Genomic DNA, 17,341 nt, shown 5'->3' on the forward strand with positions numbered 1-17,341 from the left:
TGCCATCTAAAGTAACACTTTGGGAAGAACATAGCATCACTGATGCCTGTTGTGCTCCTGCTAACAATACATGACATGGAACTAGTCATGAGGCAATATCAGAAAACTATAAAATGGACACTATAAAATTAATGACATGTGTTCTTCAAAAATCATAAGATCCTGAAAGAAAGAAATGCTGAAAATTGTTCCATACTAAAGGAGAATAAAAGTACAAATCAAATGAATACTATTTTTCAATAACTGAGCACAGATATTAGATATTATAGATATAATATTAGACATTATAACTCCTATAAGAACAAAAAGTCATGATTAAAATTTTAAAGGAAGATATGCAAATGTCTCATCCAATAGAAAATAATAAGAAAGAACTTACTTTAAAAAAAAAGGAATGGAAAACCTGAAGTTGAAAAGTATAACTGAATTTAAAAATTTGCCAGAGAAATGATAATGTCAAGAGAATGACAGAGAAGACATTTGGAGAAAATCTTTTCAAAAGGCACATCTGATAAAGGACTGTTATCTTCAATATACACAAAACACTTAAAACTCAACAGTGAAACAAAAATACCTGATTAAATGTAGCCAAAAGTCATTAACAGACATCTCAACAAAGAAAATACACAGAGGGCAAATAAACATATCAAAAAATGTTCTGCATCGTATGTCATTAGGAAAAAGGAAACAAACCTATTAGAACACCCGAAATTCAGGACACTGACAACACCAAATCCTGGTGAGGATGTGGATCTATAGCACTTCTTATTCACTGCTGATGGGAATGCAAGATGGTAGGGAATCTGTTGAAGACAGTTTGGCATCTTCTTAAAACCTAAACACTCATGCACAATATAATCCAGCAGTTGCACTCCTTGGTATTTACCAGAAGGAGTTGAAAACTTATGTCCACACAAAAAACAATATATAGATGTTTAGAGCAGCTTTATCCATCATATCCAAATCTTGGAAGCAACCAAGATGCTCTTCATTAGGTAATGTGTAAACAAACTGTGGTACAGCTGGAAAACAGAACAATATTCTATGCTAAAAACAAATGAGCCATCAAGGTATGAAAAGACATGGAAGAAATTTGAATGCCTTTGTTTTTTTTTTTTTTTTTGAATGGCTATTACTAAGTGAAAAAAGCCAATTGGAAAAGGCTACATATTTTATGATTTCAACTATGTGATATCTTAGAAAAGGCAAAACCAAATGGACAGTAAAAAGACTGATGGTTGCCAGGGATTTTGGATGGGAGAGCTGAATCGGCAAGCAATGAAGATTTTGAAGCTGGTGAAAATAAACCATTTGATACTATAATAATGCATGTATGTCATTACACATTTGTCCAAATCCACAGAACGCACACCAAGAGTGAAACTTAATAAAAACCATGAGCTTCAGGTGATAAAGATGTGTCATTATTGGTTCATCAACAGTAACAGATAGAAACGTCCCCCACCAGAGTGGCCTAATAGGGAAGGTTGTGCAAGTATGGGGACAGGGCATATGGGCAATCTCTGTACCTTCCTCTCAGTTTTGATGTGAGTGTAAAACTGCTCTTGGAAAACATCTATTTAAAGTTTTACTAGTCATAACCACAGAGAATATATGCTTTACAGGAAAAGGAGTCCTAGGGGGGAAGCTCATACTAATACAGGACTTCCTCAAAAAAGAAGAACAATCTCAAATAAACATTCTAACCTACTAGCTAAAGAATCAGAAAATCCAAGAGCAAACAAAAGCAAGTCAGCAGAAGAAAGAAAATAAGAAAGATCATGGAGGAAATAAATAAAGATTAAAAAACAATGGAAAAAATCAATATACCAAGAGCTGGTTTTCGGAAAGAGTAAACAAAATTGACACATCTCTGGCCAAGCTCATGAAGAAGAGAAAAGAGGGAGCAGAAATAAACAAAATAAGAGAGGAAAATGGAGAAATTACAAAAAATACCACAAAATACATAATGTCATATGAGAATACTATGAACAACTATGAGGAAATAAAATGGATAACCTAGAAGAAATGGACAAGTTTCTGGAACCATAGAGTCCACCAAGACTGAAGGAAGAAGAAATTGACCACTTGAACAAACCAATCAGGAGAAATCAAATTGAATTAGAAATAAAAGGCTTACCTAGAAACAAAAGTCCAGGACCAGAAGGCTTCACTGAGGAATTTGACCAAACATACAGAGAACTCATAACAGTCCTTCTTGAACACTTCCAGTAGACTGAAAAAGAGAGAGTACCCCCAAACTCATTCTATGAAGCCACTATTAGCCTGATACCAAAAACAAAGGTACTACCAAAAAACAACATTATGTACTAATATCACTGGTGATCATAGATGCAAAACTCCTCAACAAAATATTAGCAGAGTCCAACAGCACATAAAAGAGATCATACACCATGATCAATTTGGATTCATCCCAGGAACACAAGGATGCTGCAGCATACATGAATCAATCAATGTAATGCATCTCAACAAGAGAAAGAAAAAACCACACACACACAATCATCTCAATAGATGCAGAAAAATCATTTGATAAAATTCAACACTAATTTATGATAAAACACATTACCAAAGTGGTTATAGAGGGAACACATCTCAACATAAACGTTTTTTTTAAACTTTTTAAAATTGTTATAGTCATTTTACAATGTTGTGTCACATTCCAGTTTAGAGCACAATTTTTCAGTTGTACATGAACATACATATATTCATTGTCACATTGTTTTTTGCTGTGAGCTTCCACAAGATCTTGTATATATTTTCCTGTGCTATATAGTGTAATCTTCATAAAGGACAAGGTTGTCACTCTCACCACTTGTATTCAATATAGTCTTGGAAGCCCTAGCCACAGCAATCAGGTAAGAAGAAAGAAATAAAAGGGATCCAAATAGGAAAAGGAAGAGGTAAAATTGTGACTATATGCAGATGACATGATACTGTATACAGAAAAATTTGAAAGTTTCACACAAAACTTCTAAAACTAATAAAAGAATTTGGCAAGGTAACAGATACAATCTTAATGGACAAGAATTGGTTGCATTTTTTATACTAATAATGAATCATCAGGCAAAGAATTTAAAGAAACATTCCCTTTTAAAATAGCACCCAAAGTAATAAAATATTTAATAATAAATTTAATCAAGGAGGTGAAAGTTTTATAAATGAAGGACAATGAAACTTTGATTAAGGAGATTAAAGAAAACCTGAAAAAATGGAAAGATATCCCATGCACCTGGATTGGAAGAAAAATATTGTTAAAATGCTCATACTGCCCAAGGCAATTTACAGATTTAATGCAACCTGTATTAAATTAACTAGGACATACTGCACAGGAATAGAACAAATCATATTAAATTTTATATGGAATCACAAAAGACACAAAATTGCCAAAGCATAGCTGAAGAAAAAGAATAAGGCTGGAGAAATAACCCTCATAGATTTCAGAAAATACTACAAACTACAGTAATCAAAACAGCATAGTATTAGTACAAAAACAGAAATATGGATCAATGGAACAGGATAGAAAGCCCAGAAATAAACCCAGAAAATTTTGGTCAATTAATCTTCAACGAAGGTGGCAAGAACATACAATGGAATAAACAGAGTCCTTTCAGCAAATGGTGTTGGAGAAACTGGAGAGCAGCATGTAAATCAATGAAGTTAGAATACTCCCTTACACCATACACAAAAATAAATGCAAAATGGATTAAAGACTAAAACATAAGACAAGACACAATAAATTTCCTAGAAGTAATCATAGGCAAAACATTATCTCACATACATCTCAACAATGTTCTACTAGGGCAGTCTACCCAAACAATAGAAATAAAAGCAAAACTAAGCAAGTGGGATATAATTAAACTTACAAGCTTTTGCAAAGCAAAGAAAACCATAAACAAAACAAATCGGCAACCTATGGAATGGGAGAAAATATTTGCAAAAGATGAAACTGAATGGCTTGGTCTCCAGAATATATAAACAGCTTATATGACTTAATAAGAAAAACAAACAACTCAATCCCAAAATGAGCAGAAGACCTAAACAAGCAATTCTCCAATGAAGACATATAAATGCCCAATAGGCTCATGAAAAAATGCTTAAAATAACTAATTATCAGAGAAATGTAAATCAAAACTACAATGAGATATTATCTCACACTAGTCAGAATGGCCATCGTTCTAAAGTCTACAAATGAAAAACGCTGGAGGGGGTGTGGAGAAAGGGCACCCTAATACACTGTCAGTGTCAATGCAGTTTGGTGCAGCCATTGTGGAAAACAGTATGGAGATTCCTAAAAAGACTAAAAATACAAATAACTTATGATGCAACAATCCCACTCCTGGGCAATTGTACAAAGGGAATGCTAAATCAAAAATACGTCTACACATCCTACAGCCAGCATAGTACTCAATGGTGAAAAACTCAAAATCTTCCCACTAAAATCTGGAACAAGACATGGTTACCCACTATCACCACTCCTATTCAACATAGTCTTGAAAGTCCTAGCCACAGCAATCAGGCAAGAGAGAGAAATAAAAGGGATCCAAATTGGAAAAGAAGAGGTAAAATTGTCACTATATGCAGATGACATGATATTATATATAGAAAACCCAAAAACTACTAGAAATTATAGCAGAATTCAGCAAGGTAGCAGGTTACAAGATTAGTATTCAAAAATAAATTTCATTTCTTTACACTAATGATGAATCAACAGAAAAAGAATGTAAAGAATCAATCCCCTTTAAAATAGCCCCCAAAGTAATAAAATACCTAGGAGTAAATCTAACCAAGGCAGTGAAAGACTTCTACACAGAAAACTATAAAATACTGATGGAGGAAATTAAATAAGACAAAAAAAATGGAAAGATATCCCATGCTCCTGGATTGGAAGAATCAATATTGTTGAAACGGTCATATGCCCAAGGCAATCTACAGATTTAAGGTGATCCTTATCAATTTACCCAGGACATATTTCACAGAAGTAGAACAAATCATAATAAAGTTTACATAACGTTGTTTAATAAAAGCTATTTTTCACAAACCTACAGCCAGCACAATACTCAATGGTGAAAAACTGAAAACTTTCCCACAAATATCTGGATTGCAGTTGGACCAAAAAAAAAAATTATTAAGAAGAACATGATTAGAACAGCTGGTACAATTTGAATATGAACTGTGGCATACATAATAATACTGAATCAGTATTAATTATCCTGATTTTGATAAATATATAGTGATTGCATAAGAGAAATCTATATCTTAAAAAATAGTCACTGAATTTGAGACACGATTTCTATAAATTATACTCAGATCATTCAGAAATAGATATGCCCAGGAGTGGATCATGCGGTAAGTCTATTTTTAGTTTTTTGAGACATATCCATAATGTTTTCCATAATGGCTGTACCAATCATATGATCTAGCAATCCCACTCCTGGGTATATATCAAGAGGGAACTCTAAATTGAAAAGATATATGCACCCCAATGTCCATAGCAGCACAATATACAATAGCCAAGATGTGGAAACATCCTAAATGTCCATTGACATATGACACTATAAAGAAGCAGTGTTATATTTATACAATGGAATACTATTCAGCCATAAAAAAGAATAATATAATAACATGGATGGATATAGAGATCATCATTCTTAAGTGAAGGAAGCCAGAAAGAGAAAGAATATATATGGTATCACTTATATGTGAAATCTAACAAATGAAAGAAAAGGAACACAGTAATGAACTCATCTACAAAGTAGAAACAGACTTGCAAGCAAAGTAAATATTCTTATGGTTACTGGGGGAAAGCGAGTGGGAAGGGATAAATTTGGGAGTTTGTGATTTGCAAATGTGGGCCACAATATATAAAAACTGGATTGAAAAAAACAAATTTCTTCCATATAGCACAGGGATCTTTATCTCCTTCTGCTTCTTTTCCAATTTGGATCTCTTTTATTTCTTTTTCTTGCCTGAATGCAGTGGCTAGGCCTTCCAAGATTAAGTTGAATAGAAATGGGGAGAGTGGACAACTTTGCCTTTTCCCAGATTTTAGTAGGAAGGTTTTCAGCATTTCACAATTGAGTTCTAGGCTGGCTGTAGGTTTGTCATAAATAGTTTTTATCATGTTGAGATATGCTCCCTATAAGCCCATTTTGGTGAGAATTTTTATCATAAATTGGCATTGAATTTTATCAAATGCTTTGTCTGCATCTATTAAATTCAAATAAGAAATTATATGGAACCATAAAAGACCTAGAATTGCCAAAGAATTGCTGAAGAAAAAGAAAAGAGGCTGGAGGAATAACTCTCCGAGACTTCAGACAATACTACAGAGCTACACTAATCAAGATATTATGGTATTGGTACAAAAACAGACATATGGAATATTGGAACAGAATAGAGAGCCCTGAAATGAACCCACAAAATTTTGGTCTACTAATCTTCAACAAAGGAGGCAAGAATATTCAGTGGAGTCAAGAGAGTCTCTTCAGCAAATGGGGTTGTTAAAACTGGACAGCAGCATGTAAAGCAATGAAGCTAGAACACTCCCTTACATCATACAAAAAAATAAACTCAAAATGAATCAAAGACTTAAACATAAGACATGATACAATAAACCTCCTAGAGGAAAATATAGGCAAAACATTATCTGACATACATCTCAAAAATATTCTCCTAGAACAGTCAACCCAAGCAATAGGCATAAATGAAAGAATAAACAAATGGGACCTAGTAAAATTTACAAGCTTCTGCACAGCAAAAGAAACCATAAGTAAAAGAAAATGACAACCTAGTGAATGGGAAAAAAATTTTGCAAATGAATTTGACAAATGCTTGATCTCCAGAATATATAAGCATCTCACACAATTTAATAAGAATAAAAACAAACAACCCAATCCAAAATGGATAGGAGACCCAAATAAGCAATTCTCCAAGGAAGGCATGCGAATGATCAATAGGCACATGAAAAAAAGCTCAATATCACAAATTATCAGAGAAATGCAAATCAAAACTAAAATGAGGTATCACCCCAAACAAGTCGGAATGGCCATCATTCAAAAGTTCACAAATGACAAATGCTGGAAAGGCTATGGATAAAAGGGAACCCTCCTACACTGCTGGAGAGAATGCAGTTTGGTGCAGCCACTGTGGAAAACAGTATGGAGATTCCTAAAAAGATTAGGATTAGACAACATATGACCCAGGGTACCACACTTGGGCATATATACAGAAGGAACCCTACTTCAAAATGACACTTGCACCCCAATGTTCATAACAGAACTATTTACAATAGCCAAGACACAGGAAGAGCCTAAACGTCCATCAACAGATGACTGGATAAAGCAGATGTGGTATATTTATAAAATGGAAAACTATTCAGACATAAAATCTGACAAAATAATACCAATTGAAGCAACATGTTTGTTACTGGAGAATACTATTCTGAGCGGATTAAGCCAGAAAGAAAAAGAAAAATACCATATGAGATCACTTATATGTGGAAATATATGTATATATATATATAACAGAGACAGACTCATAGACATAGAATAAAAACTTCTGATCAAAGGGGAATGGGGGTGGGAAAGGACTGGGATATCAAAATGTAGAAAATATACACAAGACTGTACTGTGTAGCACAGGGAAATATATACAAGATTTTGTGTTGGCTAAAAAAGAAGAGAAATGTCAATGAATGTATATATGCACATGCATAAGAGAAAAATGGTGCTCTACACTGGAATTTGAAACAAAATTGTAAAATCATTATGAATCAATAAACAGTTAAAAACAAAAAGAAAATTTAGTGGATGAGATAATAGCATGGCTAAAGACAGGAATTGGCAGACTAGATAATGAAGAAGGACTTAAAAGTGTTTGAGAAGACATGAGGACACAAAACTGTCAGTAAAAAGATGACATATAAATTCAAGCATAAACCAATGCAAACATTCCTGTTGAAACATGGGAAAAGACAAAGAATGCAAGGTTAGGACATATAGGATTCCCAGATGAAAAAGAAAGATTATAAAAAATAAGAAAAAAAAAACAAAAAAAGGGCTGAAAATGTATTCGAAAAATATCAGACTGAAATTTGCTGAAAGCCAAGAAACAATCATCTATACGAAATCAGGAAGCAAACAGCTTCCAAAGCAGGCGGAATCCCAATAGACTTACAAGCAGCTGTATTATCATTGAAATCATCAAAGTTCATGATCAACCCAATGATTTTAAATACACCTAGAGTAAAGCAACTTAGTCACAACAGAACCTCCAGAGGGGTTTCAGCTGATATCCCGACAGAAATATTGAAGGACAGGGAGGAGTGCCAAGAAATAGACCAAATCCTGAATGAGAAAAAGCTGCAAACTAGCGTAGCCTATGCCACAAGACCACGCTTTAAAATAATGGCAGAAGTAGAGAAATTCACAGACAAGCAAAACTTAAAACAATTCAGCAGTTCTAACCTTATCCTAAAAGAAAGATTGAGATTTCTACCCTGAATAGAAAAGAAGCAAGACGAAATGGAAATAAGAAAACCGTCATTGGAAATGCAAGAAGAGCTATGACTTGCAGAGAATAAACAAAAAGAAGGCAAGGAGGACATCAAAACCCTAAAGATGGGATAGGGTAGCAGGAAAACATTGGTGAGATTCAGCACTATACTAAGTGAATCAGCTTATATGACCCTCTGTTTGAAGCAAACGGAGAGATGCATGGCCTAATGTGTTTGCAAAACAAAGAACAAGCAAACAGACAATCAAACAAACAAACACCAAAACAGTACGGTTGGATGATATATATCCAAAGAACCATGATAATTCAAAAGAAAATACTCAAAGGGCTGTCAAAGAGCTTTCAGCACGCATCGACGCAGTATTGCTGCTTGCATGTACTCAACAGACTTGTATTCAGAAAACAGATGCGTGCAATAATATTCAAAAATACTGATTCATAAGAGGACATCGTGACATAAACCAAATGCCTATTTTGAATAAAATCGATTCGTATTCCATGATATAGATTTACTAGTCTTCCAATAGGAAGAATGAATGGCCTATTTAACCCTACATAGAGAATAAATGGCATATGCCTTTAACAAAGACAAGTAGCTCTACAAAACTGCACTAAGAGCAAAAGAGACAGACAGTAAAGTGTACATTGTGATTGGATTAATTTCTAGGAATTTCAGCCGCCATGAATCAAATGGATCCATTTTCTGGGAATGTGGGTGTTTCAGCCGAAAAGCAACAGACGGATGTGTATTCTGGGTGAAAGGCTATTACACAAACATAAGATTCCTATAGTGGGGTCTTTTTGTACTTTTAACTGTGAGAAAAGTTAAAGATGTGTGGAACCATAAAATTAACATGAACACACTTCCCTATTTTGTACTGTGTATAGAGTTCTGAACTAAAGGAAAGAGGGTAGGAAAAAAAGGACCATGGGACGCTATTGGAGAGAATCACTTTTATCTTAGGAATCTCTCGTCTGATGCAGCCCCTCCCCCAACACTGGAAAGATGCAGCAAATATTGGAGATGGCAGTTACTGGTTGCTTTCCAGATGGAATATTGGTGTGTTCAACCAGGCTTGTTGTGGCTGGTGGACCCAAGTTAACTGGACAGAGCTCTGTGGGTGGATCAGTGTCATGAAGGGACTGCCACCCTCTGTGGAGCTTGGCTTAGGTCTAATTTCGGAAAGATTTGTAAGTTCGAGATACTGCTGTTTCCCAATGGCCTGAGATCACGGGTCAGTTTCAAGAAACTGAAAAGACAGACTGTGGAAGATCTGCCCATCATCAGCATACCGGTGAGGCTGTGAGGTACTTTCAGACTTGCCCAGTGCTGTAGAAGTCGACTTTAATGGAGACACGAAGAGAAGCTGGCAGAAAACCTGGCTGCACAGATTGAGGAAACGTGCGAACACATTGATGAGAGTTGTTCTGCTACAATAGAGAATACTGGCATGAAGACTTCTTTAGAGAATACCAGGCTTGAAAGACTTTCATGAGTCATGTTGAGCCTCACTGATACTAGCAGAAACCTGTGGAGGGTCAACGTTTACTTGAGGAAGGTACTCAATTCTCTGCTCCAAGAAGTGGTCCAAGATTCCTGACGTCTAAAAGAGAAGAAATGGCAGGGATGATAAAACCGCTCATGTTCTTGGAAGGGTTTGTGAGAATCCACATATCCCAAGGGGCATTTAAAAATCATACAGACCACAGAGCATGAGGCCCTGGTAAGCTTTCCCCAGGGTTGGGCCTAGATATCAAGAAATTGCTCTTTCCTCCCCTCCACTCAGGCATCCATTTCAAAGGATCAGCACTTGAGCTGCAATGAAGCCAGTAGGAGAAAAGCAAGCCACTCCTACGTACAGTGTTCCTCCAACTTCACACTTTGTGCACAACACTTAAATCCTCAAAGATCAAATACTGTCGGCTATAATAGATAGGAAGAGAATACATAGCTCACACAAAGAAATGATGAACTTAGCCTAGTTTCAGCAAATGCTGGGGTTACGTCTACCTTGGTGTGAAGGGAGTTTGGTAAGTGAGGGGAATCTTTGACTGAACTTGATATATATTAGGTCTCAGTTTTTCTAGACAGTATAGGTAACAGTTATAAGTCAGTTAGTGAAGTGAACTGTAAAAGTCACCATAGACATGTAAGGACACATGATATGTGGACCATCTTTTCACTTCATTGAAGCCCCAGGTGCAGTATATCATGTTGGTGCATAATTTGTTGGGTTAAACTGCTTTACCCAACATGATCAACCGATTGTTCTCATGGTTGATAGAAGAGCACCTGGTTCTCAATAGCAGAGCAAAACTGCAGCAGTTTTCTCATAGCTATAACGCCTCTAGGAGTTTTGGAACCAAGAATACACATAAATATGGTGTTTTAGTTTAATTGGGTTTCCCTAGAGAGAAATGTTCCCCCTTGAAATGACAACATTGGCCAGTATGTGTCATTGGGAGGAAAGTGCAGCACATGCAGAAGGGAAACCCAGGATGGGGGTTATTTCATGGTTCCAATAGTTATTTCATGGTTCCTGTTGGTGTTGTAGGTATCAAAAGTAAAGATTTGACCTGTCCCCTTCATCATTTTGGACTGCTACTGTACATTCTATCTGTCTATTTTTCCCTTAGACCTGACAAAATTGTAAAAGAACTTCACAAGTCTGGCTTGTAATTAGATTTAGTATGTTTCAAAATCTAACTTCATTTTCATATAAATCCCAAAATATGTAAATCAATTCTATTAACCTTTTGAAAGACTGCAACTGAGGTATTAACACAATGTCAAAACTGTAGTCTTCGGACAAACCCTCCCACCATGGCTGTATAGAAAACAGAGATAAGCAAGAATCACATTTCTGTGAGTTATATATAGAATGTGTTGATTTCTCGATGCCCAGTTGGCAGGGTATTAGTGCCAACTATGCTCACTCGTTCCCATGTACACAGCAAGATAAACATCCACTCACGAAGCCCTTGGTTCAGGACACATGCTGAAGAGTGGTCCCTTAGTTCCAAAAGAGAATGAGGCCTCAGAAAACCTGGGAGGAGGAGAAGGCAAAGTAGAGAATGGAAATCAGTGCAGTACCTGACGTCTGGTGATGGAACAGCAAAGGTGAAACTCTGTTTTACTTGGACACACAATCTCAAGCGGAAAGGACACATGGGATTGAAAGCGATGCGCTGAGTGTTAGAAGCATGCACAGAAAATACTTGGCTGACAGAACTCAAGGAAATCAGCACAAAATATCCCCACAATTGATTCTGAGACCAAGATCCGAGCTGCCAAATTTGAGCTAGCATTGGCTGTTGAAAATGAGGTATAAGGCTATGTATGATGTCACACGCTGTGTCTCAGGGATCCGGAGTGTGTTGTGGATTGTGGTTTGCCCTACCAAGAGAGGAAACTGACCTTAGACCCCAACGTGAAAGCAACCACCCTGTGCGCAAAGTTGAGTTTATCGAAATGTCCTATGGCCACATTCACTGCATCTGCAGGCCAAGGGAACAATTTGACATTTGGCCAATAGAGCACGAGTGGGGCTCAATTAGAGAAATCATGCATCTGGTCTGAGGGATCCAGGGGTCCTTGGGGTTGAAATCAGATTGCAAAGTGTTAGGATCAGCTAGTTTCCTAGCCTGGACTGGGATTAAGTTTTGGTATGAGGCAGAGGATGCAGGACATCGCTGTGTTTGCCTTTGTGGTCCCAAGCCACAAGGATGAGAGAACAAAGGTTAGTTGTCTAGGTCCGCAGCATGAGAAGGTGAAGCATTTCATTCACCATTACCTCTGAAATGCAGATGCTACATTTTGGATAGTACTGAAATTGTACGGCACCGAGGACAACTTGGTGGGGCTGTGGGATAATGGCAGCAGGCCCTGATGCATGACATCCTTAGATATGTTTCCACAGGTTTTTCTGTAGACAGAGAAGCTCTGGGAAGAACTGGTAAAATTGGGACATTCCCATAGAACTAGAAAGGACAAGTGCACTAACAATATTCTGTTTTGAAAACACTCCAAAATGACATACAACAGCCTACAGAACTGAAAACATTTAGATGCTCCATTTCCACAAGAGGAAGGGTCCTGTGCACTTTCAGAAAAGTGACATAAGCATAATAAAAGGAGATTATTCTAAGTGATGAGCGTATGGTGTGTTCATCAAAACAAAGGTATCACCAGTAAATAGAGGTATACCAGACAACACACACAGGAAGACGAAATGGCTTCAATGTCAAGGAAAATTTGTCTTCAGGGAAATATCATGGGATTGGGTACACCAAATAGACTAAAAGTTTCACTTAACCAAGCCTTACAAGTCTGCATTAGATACCTGATAGTACTTGACCAATAGAGATAAAGATATGGTAAAAGAAACAGGAAGTAACAATTTCAGTTCCAAAGAGATTGAAGGCCAAAAAAAAGCTTTGAAACAACTAGATTTTGAAACATTACTAGAGAAATTATTGAAAACGGAGGTGAGAGAAACAATAAAGAACAACAGTGTCTCAGAATCACAAAAGGCAGAATATCAGAAAAGGGGAAGAGAACCTCTAAGATGAGCCAAATAAAATTAGTAAACTCAATGTATAAGATAATAGCAGATTAAAAGTCAGTCCTGAGCAGTCTAGATAATGCAGAGCGACTCGTGAATGTCTGAACAAAGGGGAACAGAAATCCCTCTATCAGAAGATGACACAGAAAAGCTAGTGTAAACCAATGCAAATATTGCTGTTGAATCCTGGGGTAAGACAAATCATGAAAGACTAGGATTCATAAGAGTCTCAGAAGGAAAAGCTGGGTATACAAAAAAAAAAAAAAAAAAAAAAAAAAAAAAAACCTCTGAAAAGATATTTGGAGAAAAATCTGACTGAAATTTGCTGAAAGCCAAGAAACAATCATCTATATGAAACCAGGAGCAAACAGCATCCAAATTATGTGGAATCCCTATAAACCTACAAGCAGCTGTATTATTCAAATCATCAAATTTCATGATCAACCCAGTGATTTTAAATGCACCTAGAGGAAAGCAACTTAGTTACAACAGAAAGACCATAGGGGTTTCAGCTTATACCTCGACAGAAATATTGCAGGACAGGTAGGAGTGCCAGGACATAGACCAAAACCTGAATGAGAAAAATCTGCATTCTAGGGTAGCCTATGCCACAAGACTGCCATTTCTGATAACGGCAGATCTAGAAAATTTCATAGACCGGCAAAACGTAAAAGAATTCAGCAGCTCGAACCTTATCATTAAACAAAGATTGAGAATTCTACCCTTAATTGAAAAGTAGCAAAATGAAATTGAAATAAGAAAACCATCATTGGAAATGCAAGAAGAGCAAAGAGTTGCAGAGAATAAACAAGAAGAAGGGAAGGAGGACATTAAAACCCTAAAGATGGGAGAGGGATGCAGGTAAACATAGCTGATTTTCAGCACTATACAAAGTTAATCAGCTTATGAGACTCTCTGCTGCAAACGGAGAGATGCATGGCCTAATGTGTTTGCAAAACAAAGAACAAGCAAACAAACAAAAAATCAAACAAACAAACAAACACCAAATACTATGGTTGGCTGACATATACCCAAAGAAACCATGATAATTCAAAAGAAAATACTCAAACGGGTGTCAAGAATCATTCAGCACGCATCGATACATTATCGCTGCTGGCATGTACTCAAAACACTTGTATTCAGAAAACAGATGCGTGCATTAATATTCAAAAAGTTGATTCATTAGAGCATATCGTGACCTAAACCAAATGCCTATTTTGAATAACATTGATTCGTATTTCATTATATAGATTTACTAGACATCCTACAGGATGAATGAATCGCCTATTCAACCCTACGTAAGAATAAATGGCATATGCCTATAACAAAGAAAAGTAGCTATACAAAACTGTACTAAGAGCAAAAGAGACAAACATTAAAGTGTACATTAGGATGGGCTTCATTTCTAGGAATTTCAGCCCCCATGAATCAAATGAATCCATGATCTGAGAGTGTGAGAGAGTTTCAGCCAAAAAGCAAGAGACAGATATGTATTCTGGGTGAATGGCTATTACACAAACTTAAGATTCCTATAGTGGGGTCTTTGTGAACTGTTAACTTTTAGAAAGGTTAAAGACGTGTGGAACCATAAACTTAACATGGACACACTTCCCTCGGTTTGTACTGTGTATAGAGATCTGAACTAAAGCAAAGAGGGTAGGGAAAAAAGGACCATGGGATGCTAATGGAGAGAATCATATTTACCTTAGGAAACTCTCGTCTGATGCAGCCCCTCCCCCAACACTGACAAGATGTAGCAAATATTGTGGATTGCAGGTACCGGTTTGATTCCAGGTGGAATGTCAGTGTGTTCTGCGAGTCTTGGTGTAGCTGGTGGATCCAAGGTAACTGGGCAGAGCTCTGTGAGTGGATCAGGGTCATGGAGGGGATGCCGCCCTATGTGGAACATGGCTTAGGTCTATTTTTCAGGAAGCTGTGTAATTTCGAGATACTGATGCTGCCCAAAGACTTGAGATCACGGGTCAGTTTCTAGAAATTGAAACAGCAGACAGTGGAAGATCTGCCTGTCATCAGCTTACTGGTGAGGCTCCGAGGGACTTTCAGCCTTGCCCAGTCCTGTAGAAGTCGACTTCATGGGAGACACCAAGAGAAGCTGTCAGAAGGATGAGTGCACGGATTGAGGAGAGATGTGAACACATTGATGAGTGTTCTTCTGCTACAATGGAGAATACTGGCATGCAGACTTCTGTAGAGAATACCAGGCTCAAAAGACATTCATGAGAAATATTGAGCCTTGCTGATACTGACAGAAACCTGTGGAGGGTCAATGTGCACTTGTGGAAGGTACTCAATTTTCTGCTACAAGAACTGGTCCAAGAATCCTGACGTCTAATAGAGAAGAGATGGCAGAGTTGATAAAATGCCTCTTGTTCTTTTAAGAGGTCATGAGAATCCACACGTCCCAAGGGGCATTTATAAATCACTCAGACCTCAGGGCACGAATCCCTGGTAAGCCTTTTCCCAGGGTTGGTCCTAGCTATCAAGCACTTGCTCTTCCCTACCCTACACTCAGCCATCCATTTCAAAGGATCAGCACCTGAGCTGCATTGAAGCCAGTAGGAGTATAGCAAGCACCTCCTAGAATCAGTGTTCCTACAACTTTACTCTCCATGCACAACACTGTACTCCTCAATGGTCAAATACTCCCAACTAAAATAGGTAGGAATTGAATATTAACTCACACAAAGAAATGATGACCTTCCCCTAGATTCAGCAAATACTGTGGTTACATCTTCTTTGGGGTGAAGTGAGTGTGGTAAGTGAGGGGAATCTTTGACTGAACTTGTATATGTATGTGTCCTCAGTTTTTCAATACAGTCTAGGTAACTAGTATAAGTCAGTTAGTGAACTGAATTGTAAAAGTCGCCATAGACATGTAAGGACACATGATATGTTGATAGTCTTTTCCTTCACTGAAGCCCCTGGTGCAGTATATCATATGGGTGCAGACATGGTTGTGTTTAATTACTTTACACAACATAATTGGAAGATTAAGCATTCTCATCTTTGATAAAAGGGCACCTGGTTCTCAATAGCCTATCAAAGCTGCAGCAGTTTACTCATAGTTTTAATGCCTGTAGTTGCTTTTGGATCCAAGCGTATATATAAATAAGTAGTTTGGGTTACCTTGTGTCTTCCTACAGTGAAATGTTACCCATAGAAATGACAACATTGGCCAGTACAATCCACTGGGTGAAAACGGCAATACATGCAAATGGGAAACATTTTGTGAGGGTAATTTCATGGGACCAATATTTATTTAATGGTTCCTGTTTGTGTTGGAGACATCAACATTTAACATTTGACCTGTCCCCTTCATCATTTTGGACTGCTTTTTTACATTCTGTCTTCTTTTCCCTTAGAGCTGACAAAATGGTACCTCAATGTGACAAGTCTGGCTTGTAGGCAGATTTAGTATGTTTCAAAATCTATCTTCATATTCATATAAATCCCCAAAAATATAAATCAATTCTACTAAATTTTTGAAAGCCTGCAACTGAGGTATCAACACAATTTCAAAACTGTAGTCTTCAGAAAAACCCTCCCACCATGGCTGTATAGAAAATGGAGATAAAGAAGAATCACATTTCTGTGAGTTATACATGGAAAGTGTTGATTTATCGATGTCCAGTTGTCAGGGTAGCAGTGCAACCTACACTCACTCACTCCCATCTACACAGCAAGATAAACATCCACTCACCCAGTGCGTGGTCCACGACACTTGCCAAACAGTGATCTCTTATTTCCAAAGACAGAATGAGGCCTCAGAATACATGGAAGGGGGAGAAGTCAAATTAGAGAATGGAAATCAGTGCAGGACCTGATCTCTGTTAATGCAGAAGCAAAGGTGAATCCCTGTTTTACTTTGAAGCACACTCTCAAGAGGACAGAATGCATGGGATTTAAAGCGATGTGCTGAGTGTTAGAAGAGTGCACAGCAGATGCTTGGCTGACAGAACTCAAAGAAATCAGCACAAAACATCGCTACAATTGATTCTGAGACCAAGGTTGGTGCTGCCATATTTGGGCTCACAGTGGCTGCGAACAATGAGGGATAGGGCAATGGATGATAACACATGCTGAACCTCAGGGATCTGGAGTGTGTTGTGGATTGTGGTTCTCCCTATCCAGAATGGAAGCTGACTTGGGACACCAATGAGAAAGCTATAAACCTGGTGCATGAGGTTGAGTTTCTCGAAATGTCCCATGGCCACATACAC

The 17,341-nt window shown here is 37.4% G+C and overlaps 1 long non-coding RNA gene across 2 annotated transcripts in view; it reads right to left on the reverse strand.

Moving 5' to 3' along the window:
* Positions 1 to 9,084: 9,084 nt before the first annotated feature.
* Positions 9,085 to 17,341, reverse strand: part of LOC135318861 (uncharacterized) — a 32,790-nt gene continuing 24,533 nt past the window's right edge. For both annotated transcript variants that reach the window (XR_010377248.1, XR_010377247.1), the window contains 2 exons: positions 11,511 to 11,582; positions 9,085 to 10,139 (listed from right to left, as the gene is read on the reverse strand). This is a non-coding gene — a long non-coding RNA (uncharacterized LOC135318861). The remainder of the gene's footprint in view (positions 10,140 to 11,510; positions 11,583 to 17,341) is intronic.

This window comes from Camelus dromedarius, chromosome 22 (genome assembly GCF_036321535.1).
Source record: "Camelus dromedarius isolate mCamDro1 chromosome 22, mCamDro1.pat, whole genome shotgun sequence".
Lineage (NCBI taxonomy): Eukaryota > Metazoa > Chordata > Mammalia > Artiodactyla > Camelidae > Camelus > Camelus dromedarius.